The 5,686-nt window shown below is 43.2% G+C and overlaps 1 long non-coding RNA gene across 1 annotated transcript in view; it reads left to right on the top strand.

Annotated features, from left to right (window-relative positions):
- The first annotated feature begins 4,773 nt into the window (after window positions 1–4,773).
- The window catches only part of LOC143029020 (uncharacterized), a 19,938-nt gene continuing 19,025 nt past the window's right edge, over window positions 4,774–5,686 (top strand). The window contains exon 1 of the long non-coding RNA XR_012966758.1: window positions 4,774–4,843. This is a non-coding gene — a long non-coding RNA (uncharacterized LOC143029020). The remainder of the gene's footprint in view (window positions 4,844–5,686) is intronic.

Here is a 5,686-nt window from a genome sequence, read left to right as displayed (position 1 = left end):
CCCCCTCTTCTCCCCCCCCCCTTCTCCCTCCCTCGGCCCCATCAGCCCCGCCAACCCGTTGGAAAGTGATAAACAATGACCCCCGTGGTGAAATGTCATTAGATATATTCCGACCCCGTCATCACGGGACACATATGCGAGTCTCCCCTCTTCATCCTCCTCCTCCCCCTCTTCCTCCTCCTCTTCCTTCTCCTTCCCCTCTTCCTTCTCCTCTCCCTCTTCCTCCTCCTCCCCTCTTCCTTCTCCTCCCCCTCTTCCTCCTCCTCCCCCTCTTCCTTCTCCTCCCCCATTTCCTTCTTTCTCTCTTCCTCTCCTTCCCCCCTTTCTTCTCCTCCCACTCTTCCTTCTCCTCCCCTCTTCCTTCTCCTCCCCTCTTCCTCCTTCTCCCACTCCTCCTACTCTTTCTCTTCCTCCTCCTCCTGGCGTTCACGTGTCTCTTTCTGTCTTTCTGTCGATTAGTTCCTCTCTGGTGACAGTCTCTGTCTGTTACCGGCTTCTGTCTCTTAGGACCCCGGGTGGGCGTCTCGTTGTATCTGTCCGTTGAAGGAGGAGCACAAACACGAGGAGCACGAGGAGGAGGAGGAGGAGGAGGAGGGAGGGTTGGAGGAAGAGGTGAAGGAGAAGAAAGGGGAGAAGGAGGAGGAGGAGGAGGAGCACAAACACAAGGAGCACGAGGAGGAGAAGGAGGAGGAGGAGGAGAAGGACGAGGAAGAGGAGGAGGAGGAGGAGGAGGAGGGAGGAGGAGGAGGAGAAAGGAGGAGGAGGAGAAAGGAGGAGGAGGAGGAGGAGGAGGAGGAGGAGGAGGAGGAGGAGGAGGAGGAGGAGGAGGAGGAGCACAAACACGAGGAGCACGAGGAGGACGAGGAGGAGGAGGAAAAAAAGGAGGAGGGGAGGAGGAAGAGGAGGAGGAAGAGGAGGAGGAGGAGAAGGAGGAGGAGGAGGAGGAGGAGGAGGAGGAGGAGGAGGAGGGAGGGTTGGAGGAAAAGAAGAGGGAGGAGGAAGGAGAGAAGGAGGAGGAGGAGCACAAACACGAGGAGCACGAGGAGGAGGACGAGGAGGAGGAGGGGGAGGAGGAGGGAGGGTTGGAGGAAGAGGAGAAGGAGGAGGAAGGGGAGAAGGAAGAGGAGGAGGAGGAGGAGCCAAACACGAGGAACACGAGGAGGAGAAGGACGAGGAGGAGGACGAGGAGGAGGAGGAGGAGGAGGAGGAGGAGGAGAAGGAGGAGGAGGAGGACGAGGACGAGGAGGAGGAGGAGGAAGAGGAGCTTTCTACTGTTTATGCGTCTCTTGACATCATACCGTCTCTTTGGTCGGTCGAAGAGGCTGTCTACTGTCTCTTTCCATTCATGATACCGTCCATGTATTTATTGGTATCACCCTGTCGTATGTTTTTTATAGACAGGTTTCTGCTTAAGTATGTGGTCTACATTTAAGGTGACCTCATTTCTACATCCTAGGAATACACAAACATGTTCAATACAATATATATATATATATATAATATATATATATATATATATATATATATATATAATTATATGTATATAAACACAGAAATGAAATACTTGTTACAAAACTATATATATACAAATAAAGTGTTTTTAAAAAAAAAACACGATTGAAATACTTGTTACAAAAAAAAATACAAATGAAATACTTGTTTCTGGTTATAAATCGCGTGGAAAGTAAACTCGCCACAGGTTTCCCGCGTTCCTCCAATCTGTTTTTTATTTATTTTTTTTTTATTTATGCGAATCTTCAATTTCACCCTCATTAAGACACATCGACACGAGAGCTAGAAAATTCCACAAATATGGTATTTTTGCAAATTGTCAAAACTGTTTACAGATAAAATATATGCATATATTTCCTGGTATTTAGGCATAATAATTTAACTTATACTATTTTGTAAATGTAGATCATTCACTTTAAGTGATGTATCATTTCGTAGATCATTTATCAAAAAGTAGATCACATACGTAAGTAGCACCATCTGTCAATTGGGGACTCTGTCTTCTGTCTCCCTTCCTCCCTGTCCCGTGCCTCGCCTGTCTCTTTCTGTTGGAAAAAAAATATGGAAATTATTATCAAGAACAACATAGATTTCCTGAGTCTGGCCCGGGGACCAAATGCCAGCCCCTATGGGTTGCCTTCCCGGATGAGGGTGAATGTAGGGATGGGGTCTGGAGACGGGTACCGGGGAGCTGATCCTCTGTGACGTCCGCCCCCTCTTCTCTTCTCCTCTCCCTTCCCCTCCCCTCCCCCTCCCCCTCCTCTCTCCCCCCTCCCCCATCCCTCTGAAATCCAACAACCTTTTCATCACTAATTAATCTATGTCATATATTTCGACTACAGGTGCAGTAGTTAGTGTCATGGCGTGTCATTCTGCGGTACCGGGATCGAGCCCGCTCAGAGCTCGAAGTCTTTAGTGCACTGCAAGCCATTACTAGCACCTATTCGAGCTCTCGTTTGGTACGAAAACAACTGTCAATCATTAGTCCAGCACATGATAAAAAAGCATAGTGTATGAGGTACACGTATGTGTGTGTGTGTGTGTGTGTGTGTGTGTGTGTGTGTGTGTGTGTGTGTGTGTGTGTGTGTGTGTGTGTGTGTGTGTGTGTGTGTGTGTGTGTGTGTGTGTGTGTGTGTGTGTGTGTGTGTGTGTGTGTGTGTGTGTGTGCGTGTGTGTGTGTGCGTGTGCGTGTGTACGTATGTGTATACATATATCATTGTGTCTGTGTGTGTGGGTGCACGTGTATGTATATGCATGTCTGTGTGTATAAATGTCTGTGTTTGCGTGTATGCTTTGTGTGTGTGCGTGTATATGTATGTGCATATGCCTTTGTTGGCGTATCCATATGTGTGTGTGGGTGTATACATGTGTCTTTGTTTGTATGTATGTATGTATGTATGTATGTATGTATGTATGTATGTATGTATGTATGTATGTATGTATATATGTATGCTTGTATGTATGAATGTATGTATGTATGCTTGTATGTATGAATGTATGTATGTATGCTTGTATGTATGAGTTAATGTATGTATGTATGTATGCATGTATGCATGCATATATATATATATATACACATATACATATATATATATATATATATATATATATATACTGTATATATATACTTATATGTATGAATGTAAGTATACTTGTGCGCATGAGTGAATGTATGCATGTGTGCGTGTATATATGTGTGTGTGTATATGTATATATGTATGTGTATGTATGTTTGTATATATGTGTGTGTATGTATGAGTGTATGTATGTATATATGCTTGTATATATGTATATATGTATGTATGTATGTATGTTTGCATGTATATATGTATGTATGTATGTATGTATGTGTGTGTGTATGTATGTATGTATGTATGTGTGTATGCATGAGTGTATGTATGTATGTATGTATATATGTATGTTTGTATGCATGTATGCTTATATGTATGTATGTATGTATGATGTTTGTATGTATGAGTGAATGTATGTTTGCTTGTATGTATGTATGAATGTATGTGTGTGTGTACGTCCGTACGTATTTATGTATGCATGTATGTATATATACAAGTACAGTATGTATATATTCACGTATGCATGTATTTATGTATGCATGTACAAACTGTATATATGCACGTATGTATGTATGTATGTACGTATTTATGTATGCATGAATAAATGAATGAATGTATGTATAAATGTATGTATGTATGCACGTATGTATATAAATAAGACGCGAATGGGAATCAGAACGACTGTGTGTGTGTGTACAGTATGTACTATGTTTCCAAAGCTGAATCGGGCTGTAAGCAATATTCTTGACTCAGTAGTTGAAATATGTAAATGTAATCCAACCTAAGACCAACAAATGGTCACAGGAGGACAAGATAGATGTTTGCAAAATAAATCACGTGACCAAAGCTTCCGTCTATTGTTGTTGTTGTTGTTGTCATTGTTATTGTTGGTATTTTAGTCTGTTTGTTCGGGAGAATGATCATAGATAAAAAAAATGTGGGTTTTTTTCTTTAATAATTTGGTGTAAGCTTTAGGTAAAATTTGGGTCAATCTGTGATTTTGATCAAAAGTGCAACATGGAACTTGAAACTTGCAACATGAAACTTGCAACATGCAACAGCAGAGTGTTTTATGGTGCAACAATCACATTCCTTGTAGGAGAATCAGGAGGGGAAGGGGAGGGGGAGGTGTTGAATTGCAACGTTGCCACTTTTATGGAATGCGAATCATGTATACCTCTTATTGTTGTTGTTGCAACCGAAGTAATTGGGGAAGTGGTTGTATTATCGTACATCAGGCATGGAGGCATTGTGTATACATCTTACCCAGGCATCAGCGATTGCTTGAAGACTGTGTTTATTCATAACTGATTTCTTGGTTAATCTGTTTATTTGATTAGGTATTTACCTATTTATTTATTTATTTATTCATTCATTCATTTATATGCTTGTTTACATGTCTATTTATTATTTACTTGTTCATTTGGTTATTGAATTATCATAAATTGTCTACTGATTAATTCATTTATGTATATATTCACTTATTCGTTTATTTGTTCATTCATTAATTTCTGTAAGTCACTACCAATGTAAATTATTCACTTTTTGAATCAATTATGATGATGATGATGATGATGTGGTTTAACGTCACAATCTCCTCCCTATCAGAAGGCTAGGATGGTGCCCCTCACAGAGGACTTTGTAGCGTGGAATTTAATGAACCATGCCCTTAGTTCAACTTCGCCGGTGGCAGGATTCGAACAGCCATCCCCTCGACCTTCGCCGCAAGTAACGACGCCCTAACCGGCTCGGCCAGCGAGGTATGATCAAATTTATTCATATTTCATCTCATTCAGATGCCAAGATCCTACAAAATCTTCTCTTTTCTTTCAATTTTCTCATATTTACTCTCTTTATGATTTCCCTTGCCTTTCTCTTCCTCTTCCTCTTCCTCCTCCTCCTCCTCCTCCTCATAGTCCTCCTTGTCTTCCTCTTCCTCCTCATCTATTTCTTCTTTTTCCTCCCATCTCTCCGTTTCTCCTCCCACTCCTCCTCCTCCTCCTTGTCCTCCTCATCCACTACTCTTCTTCCTCTTCCTTCTCCTCCCCTCCCTCCGCTACGCCTCCACCTGCTATTCCTTCTCCAAATCACCCTCCTCTACTCTTGCTCCTCCTCGTTCCCCTCCTCTTCCTCTTCCTCCGCTACTCCTTCTCCTCTTCCTCCTCCTCCTCCAATTCGCTACTCTTGCCACTTCTTCCCCTAGCTCCCGTTGCCTCCTTTTCCCTTTCCTCTCCTCCTCCTCCTCCTCCTGCTCCTCCTCCTCCCCCCAACCCCTCCCTTAGCGCCGCGCGGGCCATCCATTAGGCATTGGCTACGGGGCCGCCAGCCAGCCATCGCGCCTCTCGACGCCCCGGCCCGTCGTTAAACAACGACTTCATCCCGGGGTCCCCATATGCTTCCAACGATCCTCATTTGCTCGACGAGCACGGGGGAGTGGGTGGTGGGTGGGGTGGGGGTAGTGGGGGAGTTGGGGCGCGCTGGCGTGACTACCAGAAGCATTCTGATTTTTTTTTTTTTTTTTTTTTAATTCTAGTTCTTATTCTTTATTTTTGTATAGTCTTGTCTTTTTATTTCTTAATCTTTTGGCATTCATTTTTATTTAA

Source organism: Oratosquilla oratoria, chromosome 10 (genome assembly GCF_046742065.1).
Source record: "Oratosquilla oratoria isolate Oo_2021 chromosome 10, ASM4674206v1, whole genome shotgun sequence".
NCBI lineage: Eukaryota > Metazoa > Arthropoda > Malacostraca > Stomatopoda > Squillidae > Oratosquilla > Oratosquilla oratoria.
Note: the sequence above shows the minus strand (reverse complement) of the source record. Positions and strands in the feature narration are given on the sequence as shown.